We start from the raw sequence: 11,749 nt of genomic DNA, 5'->3' as shown, positions 1-11,749 counted from the left end.
TATCTATTCGTTTTATAGGTAAACAACCTTCTGAAAACTCTTCGTATACCTCCGATTATTTTTCCACTGAAATAACAATTCCAAAACTTCCCATATATGTATATATACTAGCCGAATCCGCGGGTTTCGCCTCACGTCTGTTTTGTTACACATTAACAGTTATCCTGTCTCAATCACCCTGTTTGTTCTTATATATATATTGCTAGGGGCTCAGCCAAATCTAGATTTGAATCGTCTGTGATATATCGCCTTTTGGTAAATTTATACAACACGATTATGCGATTTTTTTAGTATTGGTTGATTGACTTGTCTTCGAAACATACGTGGGTAATGTCGGTTGTCGGCGGACCTCTAAGAAACGTACGTGAATGAAGCGGCCTTTGGCCAACCAGTAATAGGCGTTGTGTTTGCCAGCATTTCGTTAGCCTGCTTATTTTGCGCTTGGCACGTTACAGGAAGCTTTTTTTGTTTAATAATAATTAGTTACATAAAATAAGATCTAAAATATTTATTGGTTTTGGTACTAACTCTGTTTCTGGGCTTCCAGCAAGAATTTTTTGACATACTGACATTTACCTCTAACTATTTTTTAACACGAAAAAAACTTCTTCGTTAGTCACTTTAATTTTTCAATCGATGTGTATTAGAAACTTTTTGAAAATAAATTAAGTTGTGTAACAAACTAATCAACGTTTGTCACCAGAAGCTCGTTACGCGTCTTCGAATTGCAGATAATCATAGTGTTATAATACAAATTCAATCTAGGCAAACAGCCTACCACTCTTATCGTAATCGCCAGGAGTTCGATCGGGCAGGAAGTATCCCAAAGGGTGTTATTATTTATCTGATAGATAAATTAAGCAACCGTTGGGTGGTAAGTTGTTGGAGTTTAGTGTTGACGTTTACATGCTCACAGGAACATAAGGGGCTGCGGTCGTAAAGTACTGGCTTAACTACTGTAGTCACCAAGTTAGCAATGGCGTGGAGATCATTAAGATATCGAGGTACCCAGCAATATCAAATTTCGGGTGTAATTTTCAGAGGCACATACAGCCGAAGTGGAAAAGTCGCTCTTAGTTTCTCCATCGCAAAAGGTTTCAAAGTAAAGGTCGCGACTCCAATATATTTTTATTGCCCAAGCAGCATAGAAGCGGAGGTGCAACATTATCATTGGGCATTGGACGGGATATGCTAAACCCTGCTATTTCATAGACAGGCAACTAAAAAGTGTACGGAATTCGTCGAATTATCGCCTTGGGCAAAACATAAAGTTACATAGGTAAACCAATACAACTACTAGGGTTTTCGCCATTTTCACTGAAAAATAATTGAAAAATACTTATAGATTCAGAGATATGTATCGCATGTTTATTCAGTCCCTTGAAGTTAGCAATTGGTGTTGAGAAAACTCTTTTCACATAGAACGTTATGTAAAATGTTCATCCTTCAAACGGCATTTGTGACCCGAAAACTGAAATTTGGGTATGTGAACATGTAATGCATTTCGATTCAAATTGTTGAGAGCTCTTGATTGAAATCAAGGACGAGTTAATCCTTCATAAAAAAAAAGGTAACTTCAGTGTTATTACATAAGCGAAAGATGTACCACATTCAATTTTTTGCCTTTTTCACGATGAAATACCAAATTGTGCTGCGAAATAATAGAGCCGTTGAAATCTATCGACTAGATTAAGTGGTACGCTACGTAGACAAAAATATTTCCAATATTTTACTATTTTCTCAAAAAAAACCTCTAAGAATATTTTCGATAAAATTTTACTAAAATGTTCGTCATATCAGCTGTTTCAGTTTTCCAGTTGATACTTATTAGAGAATTACTCGGAAACCGGTTCAAGATTCTTTCGAAAGGGAATTCTTTGCTTGAGAACTAAGATTTGGGTATAAAAACATGCATAGCATTTGGATCAGTTTGTCGAGAGCTTTTGGCTGGTATTAAAAGCGACCCCTCCTTACATAAACCTTTATGCAAACATTTGGCTGCCACTTTGTGTGAATAAAAAATTTAGATAAAAATCGTACTTCTATATAGCCTATTTTAGCCACTACAGCTTCCTTATGGGCATGTGTAAAAATCCCTGCAATATCTGTCAAAATAGCATTGCACATTCTACGAAAAAAAAACAGCTTTCGAAAAAATTATTTGCATATTTAAAAACGTGAAGTAAAATAATTTATATTTTATCAGTTGCGAACTATTTGTGCAAAAATCACCGATTTGCCATAAAATTGCAGTGAATAACCCAAATAATAATAATTCATCAGATTTATATTACGCTCTATAAATATAAAAAGAAACTCTCCTTCAGAAAGAAAGTATTTATCCAAGCAACCTACGCGCAGATCTATCGATAATGAAACTTTTCTAACACAGAGATTGACCCGGTTCGAGTACTCTACAGAATCGTTTTCAGTTGAATAGAGAAAACGAAACAATAAACAGGCAGGCATAGAGTTTCAGTAGTATACGTTTGTGTATGAGGCCTATATCTAGATTAATGAAATTAAAAGGTGCGTACTGATTAGTATTTGATCTGTGGCACTGTCAGGGGAACGCATATGAACTTACGTGTGCAAGATTCCGGATGCACCTGAGCCCAATGCTCTTAACGACAAGCTGTAACTTTATTATTATGTAAATAAATTTACAAATAAGTAAATAAAAAATCCTAAACAACAAAAAAAAAGCTTCGAGGCTGTGTCTAGTTATTGGAGGTGGGGGACTCTCGTCAAGATCGCACGTGTGTGACGTTGGGAAACGTTTGACCTTGTTACCAATATAGAGATACGTTAGTAGTGTGCTTTGTATAGGAGCATAGGGTAAGTCATTGTAAGACACTGACGTCTGACGATGTTCTGAATGGCACGACTTTCAGTTAGGAGCGTCTTCAAACGAAGCTAGAACGTCGTCGTTTGATTTTGGATCTTGTGAACCGTCATGGCGAAATATGACTGTACAAGAAACTACTGCAGGCTTAGCGGTTTTCGTGGTGCAAAGCAACAAGTGAGCCGCTTGGTGATAGCCTTCAACCATTACATTTTACAGGTTCCACAGATCTTTTGGGTTCGTGGCTTCCCCAATAATTGAAAGGGTAAGACAACAGCTTCGACTAGCAGTAGTCTGCAGTCAATGTTGAGCACCTATAAACAAGTCCTTCTTTATGTACGATTGTTAACTAGTGTAAAGGGTGCCGTCGTGTGTTCTTAGCGTTTCAAAGGAAGTTGACTCGTGAACGTAAAGGAGTAGGTGCAGTTAGCAGACTTCGCCTCAACATGAGGTTGCTGCCGAGGCCGGTTGCTTGGTAGTACTATGGATGGTACGGAATAGTATCATCTTTGCTCCTTTTGACTTTTGTGTAAATAGTCTAGATGAACGATTTGGGTGTGTTTGAAAACAGGCGAATTCGTCGTGCTGGTAAAGACATATGGAGGACATTAACAATGTTAATTGGGCGGCTGAGCAGCTCGTCGCCTACCTGGTAATCTTCAGATGAATGTAGATATAGACGTTCAATACGAATGCAGAGCGCGTAATTGGAGAAACCAAAGATCTTCACGACTGCCTGGCAGGGGCCTTTGTATCTTCCACTGCGGTATGGCTCCACCTCGTCTGCTTTAGTGATGACTTTGTCATCTCCTTTGAGCGTATATTTGGTGATGCGCTTAATTTATGTGACCGAGGAACATATCCTAATGTTACTTTGGAGTCAAATATCCTTAAAAAGTGAAAACTGTACTATGCGACGTACTAGTTGGGTTTCTTTGTAGCCGACAAAGCCGCCCATTTCTAATAACCACTAATCCGTAAAGGTCTCCCTCCAAATTGTGTATTTCAGCCTGGACGAACGTATCGTACGTGTGCGACGAAGAATTCGTGCGTCCTTCAAGTCAACAGGATATGTTCATATAAAGGAGCATCTTACTAGATGCATAATGACGACCCCAATGCGTGTATGTGGCATATCGTAGATCATTTCTTCATAACTTAGAAAACTTTTTCGATTAGATCTGGGTGATTCTCGGACAGCTGGCTCTCAGCGAGGTTGGACGCGATTTCAAGCCACTGCGTCTTCATGAATTAGTAAGAAAAAGATGCGTTCCTTTAATTCTGAATTTGTATTATGACATCGTGACGTGACTCAGCAATGTATCAGAGGCCTTTTTAAAATTCAAATGTTGGCGCTTACTGCTGTTCGATAGGACATTGTTTACTGTATCAATGAGGCTCTAATATATAGCAGCTCATAAAGTACCTTAGTTGATTCGAACACAGTAGAGGTTCTCTTACTCTGTCATACACTGCGCCCTATGTGCTTTCAACAGTACAACATTTTTGACAAAGTTCCAGATGTCTTCGAAGCAATGTTTTATGGTGGCGACTGTTTCTTTCGAACGCCCAAGCAGCAGTGGAAGTGGTTTAGTTCCATGGAGTGTTATATGTCGAGAGATTTTATTTAGCCGTGCACACGATAGAAAATGGCTGTTGTGTTGCCATTGAAGAGAACGGCGGCGCAATGGCAACAAACCTTACACATAACGTCAAAATTGGCGGACGTTGTTAGCCTTCTTTTATGTGTCGGGCCGGGGGCTCCAGGGGCCCTCCGAGGCTGTCATTCGCCAGTCCGTGTCATCTTCTTGGCTGTCTGGTGGATATGTCCCGGTCCCATCCACATCGACGTGTCCTAGTCCCGAGTGCAGCTGGGCTTTTGGTCGAATAGCGATTGGTCGCGATTCGGGGGGTACGCTTAACAAGCATGGGTAGCCGGGGGCCTTTTAAAGCTGTAGTTGAGGTCCAAAAGGCAAGTCCGTGTCTTGAAACTCGCTGTGTAAAGATAGGGGTTGTCATTGTTAACGTAGACGAGGGCGCAGGCTACAACTGGGCAAATCGTGGGTCGCTCGCAACGTCGGAGATGCGACCTTCTAGTGGGAGTTCAATGACACGATCTAAAAGCTCTAGAGAATCGCGCTTAATGGACGTGTGTGGGCTGTTGCTGTTGGGGCCGGGTTTAGCTCTGTCGGCGAGTTGGAAAGTTCGCTTTGCTTGGTGTGACCTACGAGCAGCGGCTTTTATCCAACTTTGTGTGGGCTGAATCGCACGGCACGGTGTGGGCTAATTGTAGGTCAAGCAGGTTTGACTGCGCAACACGCTACTGCAATACTACAAGTGGGCCTGATGCACGCAGTTTAGCTAAGTCGGTTGCGAGCTTCACTTTATGCCATTTTGTTGTTTGACATTTTATGTTGAATAAAGCAAATTATATTTACAGCAAGGTTAATTAGACTGACAACTTTGGGTGGTATCGTTTTGTTTGATTTGTACGTCTGTATACATTTGCCAAATTCCGCAATGTGGTAACACAGCAATAATAATAATAATAATAATAATAATCACGTTGTTAAACAATCTGTTTTTATTGGTGGCATGAACAAGCCACCTCTACGTTCGCTTCAGTGTAAAAAAAAATAACACCATATAATCCAATACAAAAGAATGTTCACAAGAAGTTAGCTCACGTTGTCCCTGATAGCTTAGGTTCTGTTAATTATGCGTATCACTACTTTTGCGTAACGCCTTATATACAGTATACGTATATATGAATGATCATCTCAAGACGCTGGTAATTACTCGGTATTTAAATAAAATATGGGTGTTTTGTGTTGGAATGAAACCTTGGCGAACAAACACTAAGCGCTCGAATTGCATCATATTGAATGCTTTAGAGCTTCTTATTGGTCTTTTTCTCTCTGACCTTAGACTGCAATACAGCAACATCACAAAGGTCCAATAAGAGCGCGATCGGCACACATAAGAATACTGCGAAGACGGGAAAGGCGTGCAACTGTCACGTTTGCTTTACACGGAACTTGAGTCACCATTCCTATCCATTTTATTTCTTTCTAAAACCGAACGAATGCTGACGAAAAGAGGATCAGGGGTGATTTCGCCAGAGCAATTTCTCCGTCATAAATGGGGACACCAGTTAAGCGAAGAAAATATTTTGATCGCATCATCTAAGCTATTGTTAATTCTGGTAACGGGTTCCATTTTCGGGCCTCTGTTCACCTGGGAGAAAAAAAATGTGCCATATGCAAACAAGGTTGCTTTATAACGAAAGAGTCATTGTAAATGGAGAATAAAAGAATAGTAATATATATAATAAAGCAAAAACATCTTAGCACAGAGCCGAAAGAAAAATCTGCCCGGCGTTGTAACTCTGCAAGAAAAGATGTTAAAGGCATATTATCCTGCAACGAATCAAGGGCTCTGCAAACTTCGAAGAGGACGCCGACGACGGTGTGTTCATCGTGGGATGTACGGCGAATGAACTTCGTCATACCGCATAAAGCTGGCTCAGTAGAAGAGAATTGACAGAATTCATCTGGCCGTCTCGCAAACTGGATTCTTCCAAGACGGCCAAGATCCTCTACGTAAGCAGAAATCTAATTACTAATAGATTGTTTGAAAACCTTCGTGTAAAGCTTACGAGAACTACGGGTTGACAATTACTTGGATTACGATATTGCCTCTTCCCTTACGCAGACGAATTACCTAAGATTCAATAGCCTGAAATGGCCCAAAAAAATTTCTTGAAAATCAAAGGATTAAATATTAGGTTGAAAATAAGGTTCCCGTGTTTTTTGCTGAATTATTGAGTACCACGCTTTTTACTTTCGTTACATCATGTGTCCCCCGTCATTGTATTCAACCTCCTGCCGTCCGTCAACCAATTTACTTATTCCTTCTCGCTAGAAATTGTTAGGTTTAATGTTAAAAAATACGTCGAGTCAGGTTTTGAGAGTCCGTTCAAAATCGGATGTGTGGTTCTTAGTTTCCTTTGCCTGTGAACGGAAAAGGTGAAAATCTGTTGGTGCAAAATCCTGAAAATATGGAGTATGCAACAAAGACTTTCACTTCAGAGCTCCGGAAGGCAGATTTAACTGTTTTTGCCGCACTCGGCTCAGCATTGTTGTATGGCAGAATGCCTTGACCTCGTTTCTCTGGTGCTTTTTCTAGAATAGCCTGATTAACTAGATGCAACTGGGCCAATAAACGTGCCGATCAATTATCTAGTTTCTGGGAAATTATTCCCAGTGAATCAGGTCCTCGCAATCCCACCGCATAAAGCACATGTTTTCTTGTTGATCTGGTTGAATTTTGGGCCTTGGTTTCTCTTCTGAAGCCACCATTCCGATCTCTGGCTCATATTAACGTACAGACACCATTCCTCATCAGCGATTGCAACTCTGTACAAAGATTGGTTATTGTGGCCGCGTCACGCTTGATACCTGAGAGATATGTTGAGATATAGCATCAGGCCATCACTTGCTATTGGATTCAGAAAGTTCGTAAGGCACCCAAGCTAAAAATTTCTATGTGAATCAAAGATACCTGAGGTGGCTTACGACGGTTATGTTACTACGACCAGTTTTTTCAGCCAACTTCCTAGTCTTAAGCTCAAAAGTGGCTTCAAATGGTTGTCACTAAATTCACACCCTAAGGCCCGTTTAGGCCCTCGGATACTGTTTTTACATTTGGCAGACCACTCTTGAGGGGTCTTTTCAGCAATAGCGCCATTACCATGCACAAAGAAGATGCCCCGGGCTGTTTCAACAGAATTTTGGTCTCACAAAGTGCATAGGACAGAAAGTGCCGGAAATGCACTTGAGCCAGCAATTTTTGAAAAGTTAATTCGACTTGAAATTGCACTCGCAATATAGTACCGTTATAGCATGCTGATAGAGCAGGACGAGTGTTTTTGATATATCAAAAATAAATAGAAAGTGGGAAGAATTAGGAAAGGGGGGTTTTTTAAAGCAAAGAAATTCTCGTTCCAACACGTCATATAGCTAAAAGTACAGTTATTACAAGCTGTGTTACCTTTGACAGGATTTCATTGGAAGCATCATTTAGCATTCCGTATCCTCTAATCTTGCGCGGTATTTTCGCTAAAATTACCAAATCAATTAAGCAAATAAAGAACGTGCACGATTGACAAGGCAGAAAGCTCATTGGGCTCCTGTGAACTTAGAGTTGTTTCAGAAATGCCCTGACAACACATCTGCTATATCCTTTCTATTTGTATATTTACATTAGTTGAAGAGAAGCTTCCCGATAGATAAAATTGGTTTCGCCTAGAGACATGCTGTATCAATTTAAAAGGGCCACTGGGTAACCTTTCAACCTATTAATTTTCTTGAGAAGCCATAGCTTTTTTTTTTAATCGTTCGTCGATATGTAGATTTAAAATAACAGAAATTCTGTTATTTATCTGTGTCAGATTTTGACAGCAAACGTGTGCGAGCAAACCTGTTGCAACGCTTACACATAAGAGCACAATGGCAGGCAGGATGGTTTAGTCGGTTACGCCTTATCTTAATCACCCCCTAGGGCTAATGTTTGTTCAGTTCGCGCTAACGGCAAAAAATATTAACAGTTTTTATTTCTTATCCGGCTTGGTGCGGGGGTGGTAGCGACCGTAACTGTGTGAAAAAAAAACCGACTTGTATGCATAAAGCAGCGCTTACGTAGTAATGGCGGCGGCAGTAACGACTGCCACACAACACATCTAGCACGTCTCTTCATCCATAAGAGGCACAGACATCCTGAGTTTATATATTAGTAATGCAGCAGACCAGATAGCCAACAGCCGAAGGGAAACAACATGGCATATGGTGTTTTACATGACAACCGGCATCCTGCAATGCAAGCCTGCTTTTCTTAGGGCTCGACGAGGGACTGAAATGGCCTCATTATGCACTGAGCATGCTCTTGGATGCCCTCTGTAGTAATCCTCAGTCCTGTAGTAATATCTTATAGCTCCGATCGGAATTGTTGAGTATATAACGAGCAGAAGTATTATATGTATATATATATATATATATAAAGTATCAAAGCAGAAGAAGAGTCAGCAACGGAAAAAATGCTTACGCATATTCTTTAACTCGACACCCCACCAGTTATTTCGTTCGTACTTGGGATGATGGTGTTGGCCTCCATGAAAAAACTTTTTTCCGTAAAGGGCAACGAAAATCCGATGAAAAACCTGACAGATATTTCTGAAGGTCTATTTCGTCATGTACAGGATTTCAAAATTCGTTATCAGTGCCTAAGTAAATCTTGCATAGTTGTGTATCCTGAAAATTCTTCTTTCATGAGAGTGTTGTTAACCGGCCCAAGCCATCGTAAATTTGTCGAATTAAAAATTAAATAATGATCAGATATTTCCGTGCTTTGAGTCACACCAAACTAAAGACCTTCCTATAACATCTACAAAACCTACGCAAAGCCGCACCAATTGGATATTTTGGTCCCAAGTCGAGAGTTAGCGCCGACGCTGCGTTACCATTATTACGAATTGTTCTATATTATTAAGATGAGTAAAACCCAATATAAATAGCCAGCCTGCTGTTTCAACGGGTTAAGCCACGATTCAGAAGCACATATATTAAACCAAAATTGTGGAAACACATTTGGCCGCAGAGGAAGAAATGAAGGTAATCCGTCTAATTTGGTGAACTTATCGCGCACACGAATGTTATATGCACTCACATACAACATACACAACTCGTTATTTAGTTGCATACGAAGAACAACCGCGTGCAAGAAAATGCTACGTACTGCTAATGGTATCAAGAAGCAAGCTTACGATATCCTGCTGTTAGCTTTTTTTTTGGCATTTAAAAGATCCTTAGGCACTATTCATGTGCCTGTTCTGTGCTTTCTTTTCTCGCAAAAAGAGCTTAATTCATTCTTGTTCCCATAATAGCATAGAGGTTTGCGTTTTCCTACTAAACATAGATGTATAGTAGTTTTGATTCGAACCCAGGCATAGACACGCGTCGTTCAAAGTAACGTCTAATGAACTAAGCAGCGGATTTAAGATACGGAAAAACATATTCGTTACTGTCGCTCTGTTCGCCATCGACCTCCCGCTCCTGCTCATCATCATCACCTTCTTCTTTGCTGCTTACGTCTGTATTCTATCTACTCAGCTTTTCAGTGTTGTTGCTTCGTTGTTTGCTTAGACGCGTCGTCCTAGCTGACATTTCTCAGCCGTTTAACATTGCTGTTGTCTAGTAATTTACGAAGGAGGTTTAAGTTAGCTGAGTATTGTATTTGTGTCAGTCTTTAAAGCTTCCATTATGCTCGACATGTTTATCGTGTTGGAAAACCCAACTGCCGATGCATATCGCAATCCTTCTAGTGGTGATCAGCCAATTGTGGGGCGGAACAACTGTCTTTGGCGTCGCCTTAGCCTTACAACAGAAGCAAAATGATACCATGCAGTCCCCTATAAGGTGGCCTGGTTAAAATCATTGCCTATATTACTTATTACCACTCCCCTGCCATCCGATATAGCGCCGGTTTTTTTCTATATCTGCAATGCGTGTTTCTACTCGCTGGCATAGGTGTGAATGAATGAGTCGGTGCCGAGTGGCAACTAGTAATCATTGGAATCTACCGGTGACAACAGTGGTTTTAATACTGTCGTCTAGGCGGACTATATCTGCATCTAGCAGGGTTTCCAAATTAAAATTTATGGCATAACAACTGGTACACCGAGGACAAGGCTCTTAGGAACCTTTAGGAATGCTCAAATAAGTAACAAAATCCGAATCTAACTAAATATGTAAACACAACGCGTTCTGAAAATGGATAGCAACAAATAATGTTGCCAAAAGAAGAATACATGCATATTAAAAAAGCTTCGTTATGACTAGAGATTTCCTTTCTACAACCGTCAGTGAAGGTGAAGACGAAATCGTTAGATTGTTAGCAAGCAGAGTAAAAGGTAATTAGGCTTCTTTTGATTCGACCTTTTTTTTTTAACTTCGCAAAGGTAAGAGGCCTTTCGTTTAGAGAACCTCACATTTAAACGGAATAGGATATAGACACTGTACTGCCTGGTAATCAGGCAGTTTTTTAATATTTGAAGAACCTTTATTCATGTTTTCCTGATTGTAACATCCTTCAGATACTAGAAATTCTAGAGTCAGGATGAAGGAATCTATCATTCCGTGAGTCGATTAGTGGCGTACATTTTCCCATTTTTGCCATGTGACCTTAAACCTGAATTTTATGGCTTCAATGTGCAAATATTTCTGGCAAGTCTCTGATCTCTATTTCTACTCCTAAAACTCCATTCCAAAATTTAAAGGTAGATAACTTTGTAAAGGTTCATTAGTTAGCGGTGACATCATGCTCTGTAAGTGGAAAGTACAAAATACTGGACCGAAGAGACCAAAGCCATGATCATGCAGAAAATGATTTCGAGATATATGAAGTACTTAGTCGAAGAAGAGTAGTAAAAGCTAGTTAAATCACAGAGTCTCAGAAATTCTCAGAAAAAAAAATCTTTTTAGAACCTTACGTAAAGGTACGTAAAGGCTGACAGCAGAGGTAGGTGCTGTAGTTAAATACAGTGAATCAAAACGGATTCGTGTCACATTAAAATTTGATCATCTTCAAGAAACATGCTAGTTTTACACGGAGTTGTCGCCAATGTCCCCGTGCTATCCTAGTGGGTAGTGCATTCGCGTGCTAAATTTAGGGACACCTTGTGGTCTCAGTTCGAACTTGGACATACATACACTTAATTTTGTGCTTGAAGCCAGCACTCTAATGGAATACCTAATGGGGACGTCAGACGTAAAGCTCCAAACATAAAGGCCAAGTCAAATTAACTCTATTAGACTACCGATATATCTACTGGCGTCCGAGCGATAGGTG

General features: G+C 40.1%; 1 protein-coding gene across 4 annotated transcripts in view; it reads left to right on the top strand.

Annotated features, from left to right (window-relative positions):
• The window catches only part of Cht7 (chitinase 7), a 106,469-nt gene that overhangs the window by 10,818 nt on the left and 83,902 nt on the right, over positions 1–11,749 (top strand). The gene's annotated exons all lie outside the window — the stretch shown is intronic.

This window comes from Varroa destructor, unplaced genomic scaffold (assembly GCF_002443255.2).
Source record: "Varroa destructor unplaced genomic scaffold, Vdes_3.0 BEIS01000007.1, whole genome shotgun sequence".
NCBI lineage: Eukaryota > Metazoa > Arthropoda > Arachnida > Mesostigmata > Varroidae > Varroa > Varroa destructor.
This window is presented reverse-complemented; position numbering and strand designations above follow the sequence as displayed.